Below are 26,562 nucleotides of genomic sequence, written 5' to 3'. Positions count from 1 at the left end.
TGCAGTCCAGTGCAGAAAAACCTGAAAATTTGATAATTACATGCATTTGAGTTTGGTACAGAAGATGCAGGCAGCACTGCATCCTGACCCAGCATACCATACAGGAGGTTTTTTGTGAATAATGGTGGAATGGGTATTAATGAAAGTAATGTAAACCATGGAAGAGGTAGACTTAGTAATATGTATTCAATGGAAATGACTAGACCTAATTAACAGAGGGGTATCAGTGTCAGTGCAGTGGCCAATGAGACAAGTGCAAATGTAAACAATGGTGGACAATGTTCTCAAAATTTTTAAATAAGCCTAAGCACAAAACCAGAATTAAGAGGTTACAGAGAAACTGTGCCAAAATAAAAAATAAAAGGAAAGTGTTATGTACTGTCAGCTCGGTTGGTAAGGCTGAGAGTGTTGTATTGTCTATAGTTCGTTCGTCAGCAGCTGGCATCATGGTGGACAGCTCATCAGATAACCTGTGTAACCAATGTATCACGTAATGCACACGCAGTGCGTGTAACAGGTACCTACATAAAAGTGGCGACGAGAAATTCCGGATAGGTTCGTGCGCGTGGAGTGGTGTGTGGGGGATGATGACGGCAATTGGGGTTATATAAGAGTTTGTGCTGTGTCAGGACACGTGGAAAAGTTACCGCGAAAGGATGCAGTTTTTTTTTTAGCCAATAAAATTGAAAATGACGAAGAAGAGGATGTTGAGAGACAGACTGGTGTGTGGTGTGCGGGATAGGTCGGTTCAGCATGCATTGCTGTCTAAGGATCCACTGAGTTTCAAAGAGACAATGGAGGGCGGCTGACGCAACAGGGAAGAACATATTGGACTCACATGGAAAAGCAGACGAGGTAAGTCCAACACGTGTTGACGAACAAACGGTGCATGCGGTGGCAGGCAGAAGCCAATTTGGCAGACGTCCGGACGATATTCAGGCAAACATGGACACGGGAATACGTAAACAAATGTTGGGCCCACAGGAGAACAAATGGAAACAACAGTGTTGGCGATGTGCGGGGAATCATGTTGCGGAAGAGTGTCGGCATGTGACAACTGTGTGCCGGTTTTGTTCCAAAGAGGCCACATAGAAAAAGCCTGTATTACAAGAAAAAAAACAAGGTAGGCTTACTTGTGGGACTCGACAGGGAAATACGGGGAATAAGTCTACCTCTGGACAAACTCACATGTTGTTAGATACAGTTAGGGAGCAAGAGGGAGAACAGAATGAAGCAATGTACAGTTTGTATAACCTTCGAGCATTGAAAAGTAAGGCACCCTTTGTCATGGACGTTTGGTTGGATGGCAACAAACAATGCATGGAAATAGATACAAGTGAAAGTTTTTCTGTTATTAGTGGGGAAACATACAAGGCCCTGCGGCCCGAACAGCTACCATTGGACATGTGTAACATCGCGTTGCGTACGTGGTCCCAGGAACAATTGCGGGTTAAGTGAGTTAAAACAGTATTGGTAAAAACTGCCAGGATGGATCTGCTGCCGAAGCTAGGGGTGCCCCCAAGTGGCGGAACCACTAGCAGCGCAAGGTCGGGCTTCTCGAGGGGGGGGGGGGGGGCATTTGACGTCGTCCAGACGAAGACCACCCAAAGCCCGACCTGCACCCAACAGTATCCGGCCCCGCTAACGGAACGCACCCCTAGCCATGGCCCACCCGAGTCAGGCGAGTCTCCGATACCAACATAGAACCAAGAGCCGTGTCTAATTAATTAAACACCTCGACCCCCGTTCATTAACAATATAACATAATTTAAGAGTAACTTCAATATTAATTAAAAACCCCGCCCAGGGAAAGTGCGACGCAGGAGTGCCCGAGTCACTCACGTGTGAACTTGCCATAATAAGTTTGTGTCTCCTTTGCAGTCTTCAGCCTTAATTAATTATAGTGTTGTGTTAATGTAAACATTACCTCCCCGTTTTTTATGTGTGACGAGCGGTCAGCAAGCAACGAACAGTCTCTGGCTAGACTCTGAACTTTGAAACTTAATTTACACAAATTAATTAACCGTAATTATTAAAGGCCATCTGCCAATCAGATTAATTAAAATAATTAATGTATGAATTTAGAGCTGCTCTCAGAATATTAATATTAAAATAAATTCCGAATAACAGAACTTAAGCAACTTTGGCACGAGAGAATGCCGAGACCTTCCTCGCGCCAAGGCCAGACGCTAGTATCGAGCGACTCGCAGACCGGGGAGGACTTGTGTTCCACGGGGAACCATCATCCATTGTTCTACGCTGAGCAGTATTTCTGGTAATTATAAGTCATCAACCTAAACCTGTTTTATTCTTTTTACGTAAACTCCCCATGCGTCTCCGGTTCTTCTACGGTGTAGGGCCTAACCCAACCACTTAACTTTAAACTCCCCGCACGAGCCATCACGCGGGGTAGTTCACCTTACGGAACGGGCCGACTCCCGCTACCAACGTACTTTTACTCAATGTCGAGTGCACGGGCGCCGGCGACAGCTACGTGTAAAAAACTTTTCATCTAATATAACTGCGGGCCGCGACTCACACAGGTTAACACGGACGCCGTAAAATTAGCAACTTTCGGGATTGGCCGTCTCAAATCAAACACCCCCCCCCCCCCCTAACCTCGGCTGGAGTGAGGGCTTAAACTAGGGACAGTGCATCAGAGCACTATTTTTAACCAAGTGTATTTTTGTAGGGTAGGTAATTCCTTGTGTGCCCTGCAAGTGTAATATAAGTGTAATTGCAACTGTATTTGTCCACCTGATCAAACGACCACTCCGGGGAACCACACATAACTTAGAAAGTCACAACTTAGAACTGTCATAACTTAGAAAACTTTGAAAAATCCACATAACTTAGAAACACACAAATTAGAAACACAAAACTTAGAAACGTCATAATGTAGAAAATCATAACTTAGAACTACCATAACTTAGAAACACACAACTAAGAACTGTCATAACTTAGAAACACGTAACTAAAAACACTCATTGTAGCACTACACAACTTAGAAATGTCATAACGTATAAAGTCATAACTTAGAACTATCACAACTTAGAAACACGCAATGCAGAATCACACAACTTAGAACTATCACAACTTAGAACGATCATAACTTATAAACATGTAACTTAGAACCACACAACATAGAAACGTAGTAACATAGAAAGTCATAACTTAGAACTATCACAACTTAGAAACACGCAATGCAGAACCACAAAACATAGAAATGCTGTAATGTAGAAAGTCACAACTTAGAACGACAACAACTTAGAACTGTCATAACTTAGAAACATGTAACTTAGAAACACGCAACGCAGAACCACACAACTTAGAAACGCCATAATGTAGAAAGTCATAACTTAGAACTATCACAAGTTAGAAACACACAACTTAGAACGATCATGACTAAGAACGATCAAAACTTATAAACACGTAATTTAGAAACACATAACGCTGAATCATGTTACTTAGAATTTAAATGAGAAGGCATAAATATTTTGAAAGGACTGTAGTGAGAAATATTTTTGTTTGCACTCCCTGCATTCAGAGCTGCACTCTTGTGGCTAAATATTTACTTTCGCGTTCAGTTTGGTTCTCTCTGTATAGATGGCGCTGTTAGTTCCACACATAGCTAAATTGACTTCAGCTAATGGTTTGCTCGCCACATCTGAACGACACATTTATTTTATTCCTGTTTTCAATGATTAAGATTTAATTTGTGTTAGTAAAACAGTTTGTTTTGTTTGTATAGCTATAATAAATTAAGTTCATTACATAATGAGCGTTGGGCTAAATTCAAGTGTTTAAATAACTACAAGTAAAACAAAGAAGAAGAAAAATTGAATTAATTTTCCCCGTTTCTATTAAGTCACTGTTGACGGAAATTAAAAACTAAATAAATAAATAAATATAAATTAAACTTGTATTATCTGATATACTTTCGTTGTAGCATCATTAGGTATTCTTCTCTCGAAGGTTACATTAGTGCCATTTATTTAATATAAAATTTTTACATTTTTTTAAATGTAGCATTAACCATAATCTTGAGAATATAAATACATAATGTATGTAAAATAATCGTTAAAACTTTAATAAGTGAGAAATCACGTAATGTAGAGAAAGCAGAAACATTAATGTTCAGACGCAGGGTAGTTATTAAATCTTTTTAAAACATTTTTAGATAAAAAGCGTTGCAAATTTTATATATGAAGAACATAAAAATTTAATTTTTTCATTTCATAAAATTCATATTAAGGTACTATTTTCCAGTTGATTTCCGGGGAAATACTGCACAAGCAATGTTTACTGGGGATGCTGAAAACGTTTGGCCAGACAGCTGGTTCCAACATGACGGCTAGGTCATTGGAGAGGTGGTAAAAAAATCAAGATTCATGAAATTATTTCGAACCTGAGCTTTCGCGTTTACGCTACATCGTATTTTACGTAGTGCATTTCCGAGTAACTCTCATTACTTTATGTGAGATAATGAAGTATTTTTACGGGAATTAGGTTTTTAATTTAAAAGTATATATTTTATTAAAAAAAAATTTATTTGTTACTTTGATTAATTTAATGTTTGCGTAACCTATTTTTATAGTTTTAAAATAAAATTCGATAACTATTTTCGTTTAATATACCTATTAATATCTTTGAATGAGTTACCCGTAGTTATTTATAACTATTTTTGACTAATATTAAAAAAAATTTGCAGGGGTATTTTCCGTTTATATATTTATCTTTACTTTGAATTAGTAACAGTTTAGGAAAAATTGCTGTTTGTTTTCTTCGGCTCGTAGAAGTTTCAATCGAGTTCATATTTCAGCGTGACTCTGTGGCTGAAAATGCGGGTCGATCTGCTCGATGTGACCTGCGTTATGCCCTACGTCTAAATCAGAAATGTTGCTATATCTCGCGGACTTTCTCTTCCATCACGTAAGATTGCAGCATATTATGTCTACAGACTTTTAAGTTTCCAATGTCTTAGTAAATAAGTTGTAATGTACGTACTGCGGCAGTTCCCCCCCACCCTTTTTTTATAGTAAAGTTATAACAATATACGAGTTTTCATCAATTAATGATTACATTATTTTTGATTTCGTATTTCGCACAATAAACTTAAAAATTTAATATTATGTATTTTAATGGTTATATGAATAAACTTCCCTTTTCTTATTTACTTTACTCTAAAAGTAAGAACTGTGTAAGGTGATTTGGACGAAAATTTTAAACTCTATTGCTTGCAACCAGATAACTAATTACTCGACTTTGAATTAACACTTTCACTAATTCATTGCCAAGTGCGAGTAGAGGTATTATTAACAAATAAGTAAACTAATTGTTTTCTTGAGAAAAACGCTGACACAATTAGTTAATTGAATGTCTGTGGTTGGTTATGTTATGTGTAGACCTACATTATATTAGTCTGTGGCGTTTTGCCTCATAGTGCTACACTCCATTAACTAGTAATTTGTGTTGTTTTGTCATATTTTATTTTATTTTTTTGCAGCTGAAATTTACTAGGTCCTTTCCCTTGAAACACAAAACTCCTTTTGATATATTTTTAAAGAATTCTGAACAAAAAAAAGTATTTATAATGAATAAGAAGTTCATGCCAATATGCATTCAAAATAAACTTTTTTTTCTAACATTCTGTATAAGTGTATAAATGTATGTCGGGAAACTGAAGTCGGTGCGTGGTGTGTTTGGGATCCGCCATCTTGGATTGTGACATCACGGCGGCCATCTTGAATGACCTTGACTAGGATCTTGCCACCATATTGTAATCCACCATTTTTGTTTCTGGAACTTTCCACCATCTTAAAATCAAATACCCCAATCTCGAACGTTGCACTTTACCTTACGGCCGCAATCTGGTTTTTCCATCATCTTGTTTTTATCTGCCGGAAGTTGTCATCTTGCTTTAATTTCTTCTACTGGAAGTCGCCATCTTGGATTATGTAATATCTACCATTTTTGTTTCTGCTATTTTTTCCTAGTGTGTCAGCTACTCTCTGTCTCATGTACATAAGTTCGATGTTCCATTACCTACTAATGAGGTTATGACCCTTATCGACATAAGGTAAGTGCACCGAATATGGCCTGTTTCCCTAATATGGCCTATTTACAGAAAAAATACTTAGTTCAGAAAAATCCAGCAGGTAGCACCATTGTACAGCAGATAGTATCGAATGCTTCCAACTAATGGCAAGAGAAAGCGCCACGGGCACAATGACTCGCTAAAGGACATTCTTATTGTGTTTTTAGAATTTGGTTGACGAAGCCATCTTATTTACTAATGTAATGAAAGAATAAATTGTTTCTTACACGTAAGTCATACAATATGTAACTTTACTTTAAAATGTTAAGAATTTTATACTCTTTAAGATGGTATAATGAAATATGCTTTCATTTTACTAAAAACATAACTTCAACGTGGTTATTTAATTAAATGTAAAGTGTCCTAATATGGCCTGTGAAGGCCATATTAGGGCAATGTAGGCCATATTAGGAACATAAAATCTGTGTTTCGATTTTTTAAATGTATTTATTTGTATGAATTTTTCTATGTTTTAGGCGATGGGTCGTCATCTTAAACGTGCTCAGTGCACAGAGAAAGACTTGCAACATGCTGTTGAAGCGGTCAAGTCGAACACACTATCAACATATGTCGCATCAGAAAGATTTGCTGTTCCACGTCGGACTTTACGCCGATATATCGATGAAGGTAAAACATTTAAATCAAAACTTGGTAGAAGAAGCATTCTTACCCATGAAAAAGATCAGGATTTGTGTGAACGTATAATAAAATTGGCAAACACTGGATATCCTTTAACAGCAACAGCTATCAGACTTGTGTTTACCGATACTGTATAACCAACAATATCAAGACTATGTTTTCTATTCAAAAAGGCCTTGCTGGACGGAAATGGCTCAAGGGGTTTCTGGAAAGAAATAAAAATATTTCTAAACGTACGGCTCAAAACTTCAACCAGCAAGAGCACAAAGGGTCAACAAGTTTATTATGTCAGACTATTACTAGAAACTGAAATAACTATTAATCTCTATTATATTATATAACGTCGACGAAAAGGGGTGTAGGTTAAGTCTGCACAAACAACCTTCCAAGTATGCCAAAACAGGAAGTAAACGGGTACACATTGTTGCTAAAGAGCATGGAGAAAGTGTTTCCATTGTTTCTTGTGTGAACGCATTGGGCTCTGCTGTGTCCCCCATGATACTGTTCAAAGGTGTCCGTATGAAGCCAGAATATGTAGATAATTTACCTCCCAGCTCTGTCTGCCAGATGACACCACGAGGTAGTATGACAACGAATGCATTTGTAAGCTGGATACATCATTTCAGTAGATTTAAAACACCAGGGCCATGCACCATTATATTCGATGGTGCTAAAAGCCATCTGGATTATGAAATTGTTGATGTGGCTGATCAGTTACAAATAACTCTTTTCTGCCTTCCAGAAAATACAATACATGAACTCCAGCCTCTGGATAAGTCGGTGTTCAGAGCTTTTGAGGACTATTGGAGTCATCATGGTGACAGCTAGGCCATATTCGGTGCACTTACCTTATAAAGTTTGTGAACTTTGGTTATCGCCATACGCCACATATGGCAGCACTGTGGTTACACATTTCTGTTCCATGTGACTTCCGTTCCATTCACGAAATTACTTCCACCAAGTGCCTTATACCGGGAGATAAAATGTTACAAAACATCGCTTTGGATCATTGTTCACTGGAGTGTGGGGCAAATGCATGAATCTGTCCAACATTAAGTCAGGCTTCAGAGCTACAGGGATTTACCCATTTAATCCTGACATTCTGCCTGATGAATCAAATGCACCCAGCTCTGTCACTGAAAAAACTAGCATTCTTAATAGTGGGCCTACACATGTAGAGTTACAGCGAGAAAACTCCAACCAGCGACCTGAGTGTTCAGGAGTGCCTATTTTACCATGTGATGAAGAAGAGGAATTGGTCCAGGAAGTACTGAGGAGACATAACACCGAAGGCAGCTCTGTTAACAGCACAAGTGATTCATTCAAAACTTTCTTGCCAACACCTCAAAAAGAAATTTCAAGAGCAGCAAAGAGGAAATCATCTCTAAACTGCAAGGCCATTCACCTGAAAAAATCTCTATTTTCAAGACCAAGTACAGAGCAGTCAAAGGAAGCTCCTGGTGCAAAAAGGAAAACTTCTCTCACGAAGGAAAATGTCTCAAGGCCAGGTGGGCGAAAGCTTTATGCTGGAAGACGCACAGACAGATTGCCCAAAGCTTCAACATCTGTCGCCGACCAAATACAAGAGTCATGGTACTGTGATTTGTGCAAAGAAGAGAGAGTTATTGACATGCGAAAATGTAAGCTTTGTGAGAAATATCTCCATGATAAATGTGTAGGACTTACGGCTGATGACACTGATGAGTTTATTTGTCCATATTGTGAAAAATAAAATTAGACTTAATTTTAAACATCCATAATAATGTCACGAACACTTATATTTTAAATTAATCAATGGTTTGCCAGTTAATTTGATTTTATAACAGTTGTTGACAATTCATGTTAAACAATTTGTGACAATCATTAATATCATTACCTATTCCTGTATATTATTCTTGAATCATGTCATTTAGAATTTTTTTAATTTTTAAGTAAAGAAATAGGTATATTTTATACATATTTTAAAGCAAGAAAATTTGTGTAGGCTACAAAAATAATGAATGATATCTGTTATTATGGTTGAAATTCTTATTAAATTTAAGTAAAAATTATAGAAATAACATTTAACATCACTAGAAGCAATATTCCAATATATAAAATTAAAATGTTTCAATCCATTATATATTTATTTAAGTGAATAATATTTTTACAGCTAAGTAAAACTTTAATAATATTTTATCTGCTTAAATCACGATCGTGTGTCTAATAGGCCATATAAGGAGCACTAGGCCATATTATGACCACAATACAGATTTGCACAAAATGAAATTATTAAAAAATATACACATTGCATAACACATCTGATAACAATTTTTGAGTACACAATATACTTATCTACAACACACATAAATTATTCACCTATTTAATCATTGGTTTTGTGTGTAGGAACATCCAAACCTTAGCTAGGCTATATTCGGTGCACTTACCTTATTAAATGTAATTTTTTATACTATATACATTGGCAGTTCGGTGATTCGAACCATGGCAGTTTGTAACTATAGATTAGAAACATACGCCTTTTACCACATAACCATCGAGACATTTAACAGAATGAGAATTATATAAGGTATATATAAAAAATGTCGCATATTCGGAAGTGTAATTTTTTCAATATGATGAAATCAAAACAGCAGAATTTGTTGCTGCCATACTTGTTTTCAATTCACAATAATAGGAGCGCGAGTGTCACGTAGTACCGTAAAATGGGGTGAATAGGGTCTAAGGGGTGAAAAGGGACAAAAAATTTCCAAAACATTAAATGTACAGCTGTAATTTTTAATTTAAAGATATCCCAACACATTTTTTTTTAAAATTCTGTGAATCTTTAAGTCTTTCCAACTATGTAGACAAAACTGTTAGGTAATTATTTATGTTTAGGTTGGCAACATGAGAATCAGCTGTTGTTTATAGTAGCCATTTATATAACTTGACAACTGTTTGTTAATTTGAGCAGGTGGTTTAGCAAATCTTTTTGATGAATGCATTATAGTTTTTATTGATGTTTCGTAAGTATATTTAAATATTTACACCTTAATTTTGTGACATATTAATAATTTTTGCAGCAATGTTTAGGAAAACTTGCATTTTTTGGACTTACAGAGGGGTGAATGGGGACAGTGTTAAATTATAACATTTCGAAGTTGGGATGGAATGTGTTTAGTTTTATAAGGTTAAATAAGTTTGTAGGTAGTAGTAAAAAAATTTAAAAACAGTCAATTGCTTAATTGTACAATTTTTATTTCTTTTTGTACATTTATTCTAGGTTAGAAATTTAAGCTGCAACAATGGGTCGGACGTACAAGAGTGATCCCACTTCAAGCAAACATGCACCGATTGACCATGACCAAGTGACACGTGCAGTTTTGGCAGTAAAGGAAGGCATGTCAGTAAGGGCAGCTGATAAGGCTCATGGTTTATCAAAGTCTGCCCTTCAACGGTACTGTGCAAAGCCAAATCTACAGATTCGAACAAAAGGTGGCCAGACAGCCTTACCTTCAGGTATGGAAAAAGATATTGTCGAAGCAATTGTAAAATGTTCGGATTTGGGGTATCCACTAAGTTCTTTTGATACCCGTTGCTTTGTAAAGTTTCATCTGGATCGAGAGGGCAAGAATATTCCAAAATTTAGAGACAACCTTCCAGGTCGTGATTGGGCTCTGAGCTTTTTGAAAAGGAACAAAGAGGTACTCTCTCAAAGAATATGCCAAAATATCAAAAGAAGCCGAGCAAGTGTGAGCCCTGGAGTTATAAATGATTATTTTGACCAAGTCACAATTACACTGAAAGACATTCCAGCTCATCTCATAATAAGTTATGACGAAACATGCTTGTCAGATGATCCAGGTCGCCGAAAGCTTATCTTCAGGAGGGGATGCAAATATCCAGTGAGAGTTTTAAATGAGAGCAAATCTGGGGTATCAGTACTGTTTGCTGCAACTGCATCAGGAAAGATTCTTCCCCCCTATATAATTTACAAGTCTATTTACATATATGACCTCTGGATACAAGGGGGTCCGGAAGGGGCACAGTACAATAGGAGCAAGTCTGGCTGGATAGATGGCCATTGCTTCCTCGATTGGATACAAAAGATTGTTGTCCCATATTGCAGAAGATTCGATGGAAGAAAGGTCCTAATTGGGGATAACTTGAGCTCACATTTGTCACCAGCTGTAGTCAAGATATGTGTTGAAAATGACATCTCAATTGTTTTTTACCACCCAACTCAACCCATCTAACACAACCACTAGATGTTGCTGTTTTCAGGTCGCTGAAGATACACTGGAGGTTGGTTTTGGAAAAATGGAAGCTCAAAACCAAGAACAGCAGCAAGTCATTTGACAAACAGTATTTTCCTTGTCTTTTAAAACAGACATTGGAAAAAAATGAAAGTAAATGACCAACTTAGCAAGGACATATCTTCAGGTTTTGAAAAAGCGGGCTTGTTCCCATTGAAAAGAGAACGGGTCCTAGAAGGACTTTCTGCATTTCCTGCTGATCAACCAAACGAAGGACAGGAGAATGAGAAAACAGTGAACGACAACCTTTCACAGTTTTTAAAGGAGATGCGCTATGGTAATGAAGAACCTGAAGCAAACAGAAGCAAGAAAAAGCATCTGAGAGTTCCACCAGGTCAGAGTGTTTCTCTTGCTGATTTGGAATCAGAGGATAGTGATGTGGAATTTTATGATGGCAATAATGGAGAAAATGAGAAAGTTGTTCAAATCAAAGAAGGGGACTGGGTGAGGGTAAAATTTCAGTATGAAAATAGTGTTGAAAAGGTTTTTATTGGGAAGGTTTTGCAAGTGTGTCCAGATGAAGAGGGAGCAGACAAGTTTGTTGGATCATTTCTAAGGCAATCTAACAAAATGGCTTCAATTTACACATTCCCCAATGTCGCAGATGAATATGAGTTCAGCAAAAAACAGATTTTGCAAGTGTTAAACCCACCTGAAATAAGGAGGGGTAGGCATACCTTCAAGTAATCCAGCAAACAAACCTAGTGTTTCCACATATTATTTGTGGTAGGGCCTACCAGTAAATACAGTGTGTTTCTTAATGTAGGTAACATTATATTCTGGATGTAGACTATCTTCCGAGACTATGCATAACAGCATCATGGAGCTTATAAGTATGAATTTGTTTTTGTGCAATTATTAAAATTAATTTTTAAGATGCCTTTTTGTAAATATTTTATAGACAAATTTCGAATAAAACTATTAATGGAAGTGATTTAACCTTTTTAAAAACATTTTACATGCATTTAAAAAGCCAAGCATATGTCCCTATTAACCATACTATGATTAAAAAGGGACACATATTGAAAAAACCTCAGGTGTCCCTATTAACCCCACCTCTAGGGTGAATAGGGACAGGCAAAAATAAATTAATTTATGTAAAACATTAACAGAAAATACAAAAATGTATTATGCTATAGAAAGCTAATAAAAAGAACTACTAAATAAAAATATAATCATACAACATTCTTCAGTGATTTAGAAATTATTTAACAAAAACTAAAAAAATTGTCCCTATTCACCCCATTTTACGGTAAACCAACCATATGCTAGAGGGTGCTGCCACCATCTTTGTTTTCAGTTCTTGCTACCAGGCACATTAGTGTCCAGCTGTATGCTATAGAGAACTACCGCTATGTTGGCAAGAGTGCAGGAGTATTTGTTGCAAGAATGTTGTCACTTACGCCATCTTTTCGGACATCATAGCCGTCATATTGTAATTCTGTAATTATTAACCTATATATCCGGAAACGATTTCAACAATTATAAAAAAAATCGTTCATTAATGTAATGATTGACCCGATGGATTTAAGTCTTTGGTTCAATCCTTGACCAATACAAATAGTGTTATATTTAAAATTTAATTTAATTAAATTCATTAAAAAATACAAAAAATATTTATTTACTTTCCTGATCTATCAGCTTCCAGTGAGCCGCAGATGTAGGTTTGGTCGCCATATTGAAATTCTGTACTTATTAAATAAATAATCGAAAAAAAACCATCAAAATATTAGAAAATTAGCCAAATAATATAGCGATTGAATCATTCGATTTCAGTCCTCGGTTCGATCCTTGGCCGATGCAAAAAAAAAAAGGGATTTTAGACTAAAAAAAATTATTTTTTATTTCTCTCTTTACCTTCTGACAATTGGATAGTTGGCCTTACAACGAAACGACTCTCTAGACAGGCCGTATGACAAGCGTCTCCATACCAAGAGGTATGGAAACCTCTTCAGCTTACTCATGTACCATTTCAGGTATAGACAAAGTATCCCGAACCAAAAGATCTAATTCATCGATGCTCAGCATACTGTTCGAACAGATCATTTACAATGTCAGCCTTGTAGGCCAAGTGTATCCGAACCACGATGTATTCGTTTTCGATACTTATGTTTTTACTGCTGATAAAGACACTGCACCCGTTAAAGTCTCCTCTAGTATGTAAACGACGATGGTAGACCTTCCACAATGATTTATACTGACGATAGTCAGCATTACTGTTGTAGGTGATAGGTCAGACTGAACTGAAGAACCTCCAATTGCTGATGGTACATACGTCATCAAGGTCTTCGTCGTTGTTGCGACTGCTACTGTCCAGTCCGAGTAAAGATTAAAATCAACAACTCCAAATTTCTCTGGCTTACACAGCTCCAACTGGCTACAACGGCTACAGCAGCTCCAACTAGCTACAACGGCTACAATGGCTCCAACTCTCTACAACAGCTACAACTGAATTTAGCTCCAATTGGTTTCAGTCATATTTAGCCCGAAAGTGTCTCGATTGCTGCGAAGGCTTTTTTGTTACTTATTATTTTGTTTGGTGACGACTTTTGCATATCTTAGTTAGAAATTGTATTGTGAGAAAACAATCTTAGGCGATAAATTGCAATACAAGAAATAAAACATTTTTTCATTTTTCTTTAGTGATGGATATATTTTGAACATTTTGGGAAGCAAGTAGAAGTCTTAACCTATCGACCAATATTTAAGGATCTTCTCATGTTATGTAATCAATCTCTTCTGCTTCTGCCTCCATCTTATTTGCGCTTTTACTGCCAAATTTCTGAGAAGCTAAATAGTCTTCGTTTTTAAAACCAGCCTCATGGTTATTATAATCATAATCGTCCCATTTTTCATTTCCATTTAAGATGCTACTTTCTTCGTTAGCATTTAATTTCAAATCATTAACGAAATCTGGGATAGTGTTGTCTTTATTTCACTTTCTGGATGTTGAAGCACCATTCTATTCATCATCAGTTAGCTTGGTTGTACAGATCTTGTGATGTTTATTCAAGATATTTCGTCAACTAAATGATGCTGAGTGCAATGACCCAAAATACACTAGCTTCTCTCATGACGTTTAACATTCATTGCAAGGTAAACTTCTTGCTGCAATAACTACACTTGTGTCCGTTCGATAACGGCTACAGACATCGCTACGGAATCCATACTAGCATCTGTGAATGTGGTCAGAAGCATACTGAGTGTTCCAAACTAAAAGAGACATTCAAGTAGGAATTTCAGTAAACCATTAGCTAGAGTTAATTTTACATTTGTTGTAAAATTCATCTCCAAACAGATCTACTTTTCACCAACAGATGTCTCCTCATGTAATTGCTCACAGTGTTCGTGCTTTAAACAATATATCTGAATCAATCTAGTACAATTTACCTTGCATAATAATGCAAGTATAAAACATTCGTTATTTGTTATTTTTAGGCGAGATGCGGGATGCTCACTCACGATCGGAATAGGAGAGCTTTGTTAGACCTCAAGCAGAAGGAGAATAGTCTTGCATGCTGTGGTTCTCAGTTGTTTTGATACATAGAAATCGACTCAGCGATAAATCTAATTTATGTGTGTGTTTCGCCTGATTTAATTTGTAGTTGTAATTCGGTAACAAGAATTCACTAACTAAACGTAAAACTGAATGCAATTGCATTTCTCATATCGAAAGTAATTTGGTAACAGGAATTCACTAAATAAACGCAAAACTGAATACAATTGCAATTCACATATCTAAAAAATGCTTGAAATGATTACCTACTTTCTAATGATTATCCAGAAGCACACTAAGAAATACAACTAAAGTTTTGACAGGAATAACCAGGAGCACAGGGAGAACATCAACAAAATGTTGTGAGGAGTTTGAAGCGGCCGAGGTTAAAAGTCAAGGTCATGCAAAATGGCCACCGTGAAGTCACAATCCAAGATGATGGACCTCAACCACACACAATGTACTGGCACCAGATGCCGGACATACATTTATATATTACTCGTATGCCAAATCGGAATGTTTTAGGGGAAAATTACTGAGTAGCGGCTCCTGGAAAACCAGTTGAATAGCAACTGCAGTTAAAGGTTAGTTAGGTTGCCTTTATTAATTACGTATAAAGTTTTACTTGTGTATTAAAAAAAATATTACTACTTCTGAATTTACGCAACGAATCTTTCACTTGACGGTTTTGTATTAGCCTTATTTACAAGAAGCTACTATTTTATAAAATTACCATATTAGGAACCTATCCTAATTTTTTGTGTTACAATAAAGATTTTATACTCCTTATATACGAATTCTAACCAAATGAATAGTGCCCACAGCGTCATCTAAGAATAGTTAGTTATTGAGTTTGGCTAGGTTGATTTTAGTTCTCAGTATAGGTTCTTTAATACTAAGAGTGTTGAGTGTTGTAAAACAAGTATGTTTGAACTGTACAAAGCCTTGTTCTTTTAAGATATTTTCGTATGTAAGCTTTCACTTAATTCGTTGTTAAGGATGATTTTGACTTTACACCAAAATCGATAGAATTGGTTGTAGGGAAAGTGGAAAATAAGTACATTTCATCGTAAACAATTTTAGTAATTTGGTTGCTCTTGTATTATGTACTAGCCAGGCCCCGATTTCAGGAGCCAGCGCTCTGGGATAATTTTTACCCCCCCCCCCCCTTTTTCTTTCCAGTTCCCTGCAAAAATAATAAAAAAATTTAAAGTCAAGCTTATTTATAATAAGTTTTAATACAGCATATTATGCAACTAAATACTAAGGTTTTTCAAAGACAAAGGCTGTATTTTTTTATTTAATAAATGAGCACTAGTATTTTTTTGTGAAAAAATATTGTCCTGCTGTATTGACCAGCAGAGTTGTCGGCATCATGGCTGTGTTCACATAAGACTGGGACGAGTTTTAATTATATCAAGGTAAATGTTTGTATTTTTCATGTATCAAAATGCTTTTCTATTGACGCAGTACCTATTATACTATACATTTTTAAAATATTGAGTAAAATATTCCTTTGTTATTAAGCTTTCAAATGCTTGTTGTCGCAATAGTCCCGTTTGCATTGTTTTTATTAGTGAAATTTTTTGTTCCCGAGTGACGCTACTGGGCAAGATGGATAATGAAAAGTTAAGGTAGATCAACTCCTGACATATTGGATTTTTTAACTTCCCGAATTTGTTTAATGTGAATGCACAATTTAGGTATAACTTTCAACGATTTATCGATATTTTTTAACAATGTAGTATAATTCTGCCGATACATATTAATATTAATAGTTTATTTATATAATTGAACATAAATAGTTTGTAGGCCCTAAATGTGAACCCTTTTTTATACTGATGTGGCTATATTCAAATTAAAACCACCTTGCACAGTATTGTTTACCTATCCGAAACTTTATATTTTACAGATGGTGTATACCTATAAAAGGAAAAGTAATCGTGGCAGCTGGGAAGAGAAGGACATGTAAGCTGCCCTCGCAGCTGTTCAAGAATCTGGTGAAACTATTCTAAATGCTTCAAAGAGCTACGATGTGCCTTATGGTACCTTGCATCGGCACCTGAAGAAAGGAACTGCAGTGAAGTCTTTGGGGAGGTATCAGCCGGTTTTCACATATGTTCAAGATTTGGAACTGAAAGAATACATTTTAAAAATGGATTCTGTTTTTTTCGGGTTAACAAAAAAAGAATTCGTGGAACTAGTTTTTGAATTCGCTGAAGCAAACAAAATTCAACATCCATTCAAAAAAGGTTGCGCAGGAGATGACTGGTTCAAAGGTTTTAAACAGACACATTCAGACATAACTTTAAGAACACCTGAGCCAACATCAGTGGCTCGTGCTCGAGGGTTCAACATGCCACAAGTAAACCGGTTTTACGATTTATATTATGACATATTAGAGGAGCACAATATCAATGCAACAACACTGTTCAATGTGGACGAGACAGGAATCCAGACCACAACCACCAGACCTCCCAAAATACTGTCTTCGACTGGCAAAAAACAGGTGGGAGTAATCTCTAGCTCAGAACGAGGGACTTTGAGCACTATCGTAGGATGCTGCAGTGCTGCAGGCCAATTTATTCCACAATATTTCATATTTGCAAGAAAGAAAATGGTTGACCGACTTCTTGATGGAAGTCCACCAGGGTCTGTTGCTACCTGCACAGATAACGGGTGGATAAATGGGCCAGCTTTCTTACAATGGCTGCAATACTTCGTCCAACAGGTGAGACCAAGTCCTGAGAAGAAGGTTCTCCAGTCACATCTCTCACAAATACTATCCTGCATTAGTTTTCTCGGAAGAACAATGTGGTGTTTCTCTCTTTTCCACCTCACACCACTGGCAAACTTCAACCACCAGACAGAGCTGTTTATGGACCCTTCAAAGACATTCTTTTAGCAAGAAATAAACACATTCCAAAAAGCACATCCTGGAAGAATTGTGAACCAACTAGACATCGCGAGACTAGTCACTCCAGCTTTTTTAAAATCTGCATCTGCGAAAAATGCTGTTCATGGATTTTCATCAACTGGATTGTGGCCTTTCAACAGAAACATTTTCGGAGAAGAAAATTTTGCACCAGCGACAGTCACAGATCGTCCTCATCTTCTTGACGAACCAGTTCCAAGCAAGGATCAAGTTGCTGAGATCAATTTGCCAGGATCAAGATGCAAGATCTGCAGACACACCCAATCAGTTCTTTGAAGACATGGAGGCATGTTCCTCTAAAACAAGCCCATTTCAATTGCGGCCGCTCAAGCCGTATGTAACTCGGAACGACAAACGCAAAAGAAAATTTCAGCGGTCCGAGATCCTTACAAGCACCACACAAAAGGAAATACAAAAAATTTCTTATCTTAAGAGTCTACAACAGACAGCACGAATCAAGAAGGCATCTTCTAAAAAAATTTGATAAGGCAAATTCAAAAAAACTAAAAAAACGTTTTGTAGAAAAAAAAGTAAATGAAGGTGAAACTCGATGTTTAGTTTGCACAGAAACATATGCAGCCTCCGCTGGACAAGGAGAGTGGATTCAGTGTGGTGACTGCCAAGACTGGGCACATGAAGTGTGTACATCCTACACAGGTGTGGGAGCCTACTATTGTGATTTATGCCAAGAATGACATTTTAAAAGGCTAACGACATTTTTGTAACATTTTAAAATGTTAGTGACATGGTTAAATAAACTATCCATCTTGCCCGAATCCATTATCCATCTTACCCAGGGGTAATGGGCAAGATGGATTTTTTTCTGACTTTCATTTTTACGTGGATTAAATAAGTTTCTCATTTTTCATCTAAATGGTTTTGTGGTATTAAGTTCTGTAAGTATTGGGTTAATAAATAAAGCAGTTTATCAGTCTCTATGACTAAAAGTTTCACAGGAATGGAGCCTTCAAGTTAGGCTATCCATCATGCCCGGGTCTCCCCTACGTGGCACTTGTACGTGGAAGAAGTGTGAAATACATGACAATTTAATAATTGGATGTAACTGTAGTAAATCATGTTTAAAAAGAAACCATGGGCGTCTGAAATTAAATAAAATCAACAAGTATAATTTGGTGTTCACTAGTTGGCTACAAGGCTAATGTTATAAACTTCGCAAGAAAAGCAAACGCACAGGACGCTACATTCAACAAGTGCAATAAAACTGCGGCAATTTATTGGTAAAATACACCAGACGCTAGACATCGCCGACCCTGCAACTTGAAACAATACAGTAGTCGAAACAATTTACATTTGGCTTATTTCTATAAGTATGTTAATTTTTATGTCAAAGTAAGCAGTTCTTTATAATTTCATTAAAAATTTTCATGTGCTTTCACAGTTTGGTAGTTTCATAAGTGAAAACGTGAAACGTGTAATAAAAATAAAGTTGTTGTCTTCCATACAAATAACTTCAGTGTTTTCGGAACACGTTACATTAAATATGGAGGCCAGAATTGCAAGATGTCTTGTGTGACTTGTAAAGGTTATTTAAAAACATTGTTATTTACCTTTTCTTGAGTTTCTTGTCTGAAACTGATAAGACTATGTCTCATTGGGGGCCATCCATAAATAACGCCACGTGTTAAGGGGAGGGGAGGTGGTCGACGAAGTGTGAAATTGTGTGGCAAGGGGTAGGAGGCGCCATAAGTTTCGTGATGTCACATGTTCAAATATAACATATTTAAATGCGAAACTTTAAATGTAAGCAAAAAACTTAGAAATATTACCAACATATCAATACGCCTATACGATTTAAGGTAATCAACTCATGAATGCGAAATTCAAAGAAGTTTTCGAGATTTGAAATTAGAGCGAATTATAGTATCAGCTGTGCAATATTTTAAAGATTTTGACTTGGATGATATTTACATTGCCACAAATGCTCCGGGAAGAAGTGCATTCAACAGAGTTTAACGACAAATGGCCTCTGTGTTCCTGAAATTAACAACCAAAATGAATGAGAACGAAATGCCTGCTATGCCAGTGATAAGCAATATAGAGGAGTGGGTTCAGAGTCCATGGACACAAGATAATTGAGTTTTGTATCTTTCATTTTGATATAATTATTAGTTTATCATTCTTTCAGTAGTTTCTTGTTTTGTAAATTTTAAGAAATGTTTGATTTAATGTTATTTTGTTTAAAACAATTTTTAATGAAAGTAAAAATATTTTAAAACTGCTGTTTTAATTAAATTAGTTCAATATATAAAGTTGGAAAATTTGTGACATCGCACCATCTGTGACAAGGTCCAGATGCGGGAAGGGGGGGGGGGGGGGGGGGCAAAAATCATGACTTGTGTGACATAATTTATGGATGGCCCCTTGTAAGTGTACACGTGTGTCTCTCAAAGCTCGTTGTTGTACCATCTGAACGGGTGAAAAAATTTTATGTATTAGAATACGATTGTAAAAAGTGAAAAACTGCAGATTTTTATAACATTATTTAATGTAAAGGTTTAATTTTGGAAGTAACTTGGAACACTTATACTAAACAAAAATGTATTTCACCATAGAACTCAAGGAGACTGTATTGCGTTTTTTAAATATATTTTTTGTTTGTGAACACTCAAATTATATTTCATACAAACCAGCACGAAAATCTGCTTAAGTTTCATTCTGTCCTTTGTCTTGAGAATCCGTTTGCCCGTAAATTGTTCCCCCACCACATGGCAACTTCTATCCCCTTCGCCAGTGACGCACGGGTTTCCTGCCACACCCCGCCCCGGCACATTTCAGGTATTCTTCTCCAAGACCCTACGACCTTGAGTCCGGGAACTCAGGCGCCCCGCTAAGGCATCACAATGACAAGCCATACAGTACAACCTGCTCAATTTTTGAAAATCAGTCAACGTTATATCACTGGCTTAAGAACCCACTTAAAAACAAAGCGATGCTTAGAAATAGGTCAGTTACCTCCATTTATAAATACAGATACCAACGCATTCACGTTAAAAAATGAAGATATTGAAGAAGAAATACTCAAAAAGAAAAGTAAAACTATCAGACAGATATTTGATAAAAGAAAATTTGATGTGGCTTCTTACTACAATATTAAAACATAAACACAATTTTTCGTACAAATGTTTTCTGAACAAAACATTACCACAAACCATTATTTTCAGAGCCTTGTTAGTAAGAGCATCAAGGGGGTTCTGGCTCAATGTAAACAATGAAATGTAAACATTGCGCCAGAACCGCCCTGGGGGCCACCATCTTGTTTCGTGGGGGCCACCATTGTTGTTGACATTGGTTACCAGGGCGTGCCACCGTCGAAGCCACTGGGGGCCTACATCTTGTTTACGTCTGCTAGAGGCCGCCATCTTAGTTCAACCATTGGTTACCGGAGCGCGCTACACCGTCGCTCCGAAGGCAGGAATTGTATACAAATAAACCTGGGTGGTGTGGGGATTCGATCCGTGGGACGCAACAGCATCGAGGTTACAAGGCAGACACCTTAACCACTAGACCACGAGACCAGTTGGGAAGTGGAGAGTTAAATAAGGAACATATGCTTAAAAGACGGCATACCGCCAATATTTAAATTTCGAAAAAATATGCTAAAGCCGCCATGTTTAAATTTCGAAAAAAGAAATAAAATGCAGCCAAGTTGTATGCTTAAAACAATTGACGCCATATTTAAATTTCCAAAAGAAATAAAATGCCGCCATGTCTAATTTCCAAAAAGAAACAAAATACCGCCATGTTTAAATTTCGAAAATAAATGAAATGCCACCATGATGTATGCCTAAAGCAAACCCCCACCATTATGCTTAAAACACCCACCCCCAAGTATGCTTAAAGCAAACCCTCACCACTCCACAAATGCCGCCATACTAGCTATGTCTTAAACATTTGCAGCTATGCTTAAAAGCCCCGCCATACTAGCTATGACTAAATAGAGCGCAACATAACCTCAAAAAACCTGCGCACAGAGAGCGTGATGTTGTCCGCTGGAGCGTCACGCACACAATGCGCAATAATAATTCCATCATATTATATATATTTATAATAAAATAAGCGTTGTACAAACGTCGTGTAGGGAAGAAAGATGGAAGCTTGCCCATATAGTAAGAACAAATAGCACTGGCTTTCTGCCAGTGTGTCAAGTAAAATAAGAATAAATATAAATTTAAATAAATGTTATGCAAACACCGTGTAGGAAAGAGAGATGGAAGCCCGCTTGTGTAACGTAAAATATGCTTTAGTGGTAGCACTTGTGCAACACGCCAAGTAATAAGCATAGTGTAAAATGTAGAATATTGTGAAGAGAGAAAAAGAAGCATAGTTAAAAATGTAGGACCTCTATTGTGGTAGACCACCGTTTAATAGTACTGGACCAGAGAGAGATAAAATAACATCACTAAAAAAATATGCCATAGCGATAGCATGTCAAGTGATAAGCATAGAAATGTATTAAGCATAGTTAGGACAAAGACTATTAAATATTTCTCTTCCACTACGTCAAATAAAATAAATTTAAATAAGCAATGTACAAACGTTGTGTAGTAATTGGCTCTCTGCCAGTGTGTTAAGTAATAAGCATAGTTAGGACCCCTACGGTGCAGCGAGTATTGTTAGCAGTTGTGCGAAGCTCTAAGAGCATATTAAAACATAGGACCCCTTCAGTACAGCGTGTAACACGTAGCGTTAAGTAATAAATATATTTAAAATAAAAACTGCACGGAGTGGGGCAAAGACCCAGAAAATTATGTTTGCACCGACCCCGCCCGGCTGCGGCACGATCACCAGAAACAAATTACGTATGTTACCTAGGTTGACATCGTCCGAGCCTCCGAGCCCGATACGCCAGTACCCTCCCACCTTCCCCTCCAGCCACGGCATTCAAACCTCCCGCCGCGTGTGTAGTGGGGGGATAGAGTGCCACGGACCTGGAAAAGATGGCGCGAGAGGCTTTTCTTGAGGCTACCCGGCGGCCATGTTTTTCCTGACAGTTCTTCATCATCGCGGTAAGAGGGAGCTGAACTCGACGTAAACCGGACGTACCGCGGATTGTTTATTTGAGTATGAGTTACCTTGTAGAGGTGAATTTGTAACTAAACGTGTGGACAATCTGTGCGCGCGCGCCCGTGACAGTCAGCTCAGTGCTACCACGTGCGTGTTGTCTGAGTGCTGGATCACGTGTTTGCCTCCTCGACGTCTGGCGTGTGGGACGCCCTAAGAACCCACCCATCTAATCATCAGAGCGTGCCCGGCGCTGAGATCCGGCCAGGTTCAGGTGTCGCCGAGAACTGCAGCAAGGGGGTCGAGTCACGCCCTCACACGGGCGACGTCACGCCCTGAGGCGAGAGTCTCCGCCGGGTCCGTGCCCCTTGACACGGTGGCGCCCAATAAACTCATACGTCTCATTTACAACACCCCCGACCATGTCAAGGTAATAAAAAATAAACAATGTACGCATATAGGCATGGTTAAAAATAATAATAAAAACAGTACTAGCCAATCAAATAGCGCGACCTTCCACTTCTCAACTCGCCGGGAGCTCGCTTCCAGAAATTCGGCACAGCGAGAGCAGAGGGACTGCTGTAAACTCGCGGGTGGAGTGTGTGGGTTAGATCGCCGTACGGGTCGCGTAGCGGGGAGGAGCGAGTCGAGTCCACCGGCCTTATTACCACACACCACCATGGCGGACAATAGCGCAAGCGCGGTAAAGTTGGAAATGTTGTACAGCCTGAACGAGATGTGTTGTGTAAAGTGTGCGCGGCCCAGATATGTAGGCGCAGTACCGGGGGTAACATGGGCAGACACATGTACGTGTTTAGAACCGCGGGCCGAAGAGTGCACCCACGGGGCCAAGGCGTCCGTGCCAGACTTCCTCAAGTGCACTAACCGGGGGTGTGACGGACTAGCAGGTGACGGACTATGGTGTAGGCAATGTAGAGCGTTCAGACATGCAAAGTGCCTCGTCGCGGCCGAGTTGGCGAGTCTCCAGGACACGTGGTACATCTGCAGGGCGTGCCAGGACACCGGGATCGTGTCACGCGGGACAGTTCCCCAGGGGCAGTACAGTCTGCTGAACCAGGGGTACCCCATCCCGGTGAAGCACGTGGAGCTCCCAGAGTTCGCCGGCCTCACCAGTGACGACCCAAGGCAGTTCATCCGCGCATATCAGAGCAGTCTGAGCCGTTATGGCGTCCCGGAGATCGAATGGGCCCCGCGTACGGGCAACGCCCTGCGGGCTGACGCCAAAACCTGGTGGACCATCACGTGCGAGATCGACATGCCATGGGAGGAGTTTACAAGACGGTTCGAGGCCAGGTTCGCGGATGCCAGATCGGAGATGAAGGCACGTACCGAACTGTTCTGCCTGGAACAAGGGGCCAATGAGACGGTCGAGGCATTCGTGGTAAAGAAGATCCGCATGTACAGACGGCTCCTCCCGACGCACGCGCCGGAGGACGTACTAGGGCATGTCGTGGAACTCATGCGCCCAGAGCTACGCGCGCACCTACGGCAAGCAACCCACTACTCCGCAGAGCGCTTCGTGCAACTTGCTCGGGCGATAGAACAGGACCTGAAGTCGATGCGACCACCCAGGAACTTCACCCCGGCACCTACACGAGCGACACCAGCAGACACCAGCACTCAGGCATTAGTGCCCTACCCCGCACCCCGCGACGGGGGTCGCCGCGACACCGGGGGGCCAGGTGACCAGTTGCCGCCGGCCTGGCGCCGACGCACCATAGGCGAAGGCTCACCACCACAGTGTCACACATGTCCTAAAGGCACGCTCCACTGGCATGAAAACTGTCCCGTGCGCAACGCATTCCGGCCCAGTGACAGGACGTATAAGCGGCCGGGAAACGACCAAGGGGAGGTGACGCAGTAATTCCAGTACCCTCACCTCCCGCTGTCACAACTGCGGATGCCGCACAGACGCTGGCCGGGCCACTACTGGGTCACGTCAGCGCAGCGGAAGGCAGACTTCTGCGCATCCCCGTAAGAGTCAACGGGCGAGAGGTACTCGCACTGATCGACACCGCAGCCAGTCATAACTGTGTTGCTGCCCATCTGGTTGCGGGGACGCAGTACGAGCACCAACCGGGACAACTTCAGCTGGCCACTGTCGGAGATGCCTGTCAGACGCAGGGCGTCGCGACGCTGTGCATCGACGTACGCGACCAAAGATCGTCCACAACTGCACTGGTGGTCACGGAGCTACGAGACGACGTCATCCTGGGCCAGCCATGGCTCTGCGAGCAAGATGCGCATATTGGGGTGCGTGGTGGGCTGGTGTGCGTAGGCACCCGTGGGCGCCGCACGGTCTACGGCTTCGGACATCCAACACCACCATCACCCAGCAAGGTCAGTCTCAACGATTTCAAGCACGGGGTCCCTCCCGGACTGCAGGCCACTATCCAGAGTGTACTGGATCAACAGAGCGCTGTGTTCGCGAACGCCGACCCCCTTAAGCGTACATCAGTTGCGGAACATGCAATTCCTACTCACCCCCACGAGCCAATGTATATCCCACCTGGCAGTTATGGGTACGCGGGCAAGCAGACCATCCTAGCGCAGGTCAACGAGATGCTGAGAGATGGTATCATCGAGCCCAGCGAGAGCCCATACAATTTTCAGATCGTGTTGGCAGAGAAGAAAGACGGTACGGCCCGCTTTTGTGTCAATTTCAAGCCGATCAACAAGGTGACGATTAACTCTCCCCCTCCCTTACTGAATATTGCCGATACACTCGCCGGCCTAGGGAGCGCGAAAATTTTCTCATCACTCGACTTGAAATCTGGGTACTGGCAGGTTCCCATAAGGCTGGAGGACCGCCAGAAAACTGCTTTTACTATTCCTGATGGACGCCACTTCCAGTTTAGAGCCATGCCCTTCGGGCTGCAGTACGCTCCAGCCACTTTTCAGCACATGATGACGCGCGTGTTGGACGACTACTCCGGTCAGTTTGCTGCAGCATATCTCGATGACATCATCATTTGGTCCCAAAACTGGGAGGAGCATGCGCACCACCTCGCACTCATACTGGAGCGCCTTGCGGCACATGGGCTGACCTGTAACAGGGCCAAATGTCATCTGGGACCGACCGAACTTAACTTCCTGGGGCTCGTGGTAAATGCAGAGGGGAACCGACCCACGCCAGAACAACTGGGCATCATACTCACTCGACCTGTCCCAAACACCCGCAAGAAGCTCCAGCGGTTCATTGGGCTGGCCTACTGGCTGCGGGCTTTCATCCCCGAATTCTCCGTAGTGACAGCCCCCCTGACAGCTCAACTGTCCCCAAAAAAACCGTACAAATGGATGCCTGCTATGCAAACCGCATTCGACGAGCTGAAGCGCCGGTTCAGTCAATGTCATCTACTGGCCAGGCTCGACCCCCAGAAACCTCTCATCGTCCAGACGGATGCAAGCCAGGAGGGCATAGGAGCCATCTTGCTCCAGGCCAGCGCTGGAGGGGAGCCGCGGATAGTCGAATACGCTAGTGCCAGGTTTGGGGACTTAGAGCGCAGGTAGTGTGAATGAGCGCGAGTGTCTCGGGGTAGTGTGGGCATTAAGGCGTTACCGGCCGCACTTGGAAGGACAGGAATTCACCCTGCGCATGGACAGCCAGTGCCTCAAATGGCTTGCAACCATGCAGGGCCGCCGGTCCAAACTGACGCAGTGGGCCATGCTACTGCAGGCGCTGGACTTCACCGTAGAGCATGTGGCAGGAAAGCAAAATGAGCTAGCAGATAAGTTGTCACGCAACCCGGACCGTACGGTATATGCGCGAGATGACGCCGAGTGGGAGGAGCTGCTGCCACCGACACGCGAGCAGACGCACCAGTCCCGCGGGAATACTGGCGCGTGCGATTACCCCGAACACACCCCCGTCACTCCCCCCAGGGGCAGAACTGGACGATCTGGACACCTTCGTACGAGCCAAACAGGCGACGGACGGGCACACTCAGGAGCTCATCCTGCGGTGTGGTGCAATGACACTGGAGGGGTACCGAGTGGTAGATGGCTGCCTCCAGGCATGCCCGGTGGGGCCACAACCACCCCAAACGAAATGGCGGAC

The sequence above is a fragment of the Bacillus rossius genome, chromosome 3, assembly GCF_032445375.1.
Source record: "Bacillus rossius redtenbacheri isolate Brsri chromosome 3, Brsri_v3, whole genome shotgun sequence".
Lineage (NCBI taxonomy): Eukaryota > Metazoa > Arthropoda > Insecta > Phasmatodea > Bacillidae > Bacillus > Bacillus rossius.
Note: the sequence above shows the minus strand (reverse complement) of the source record.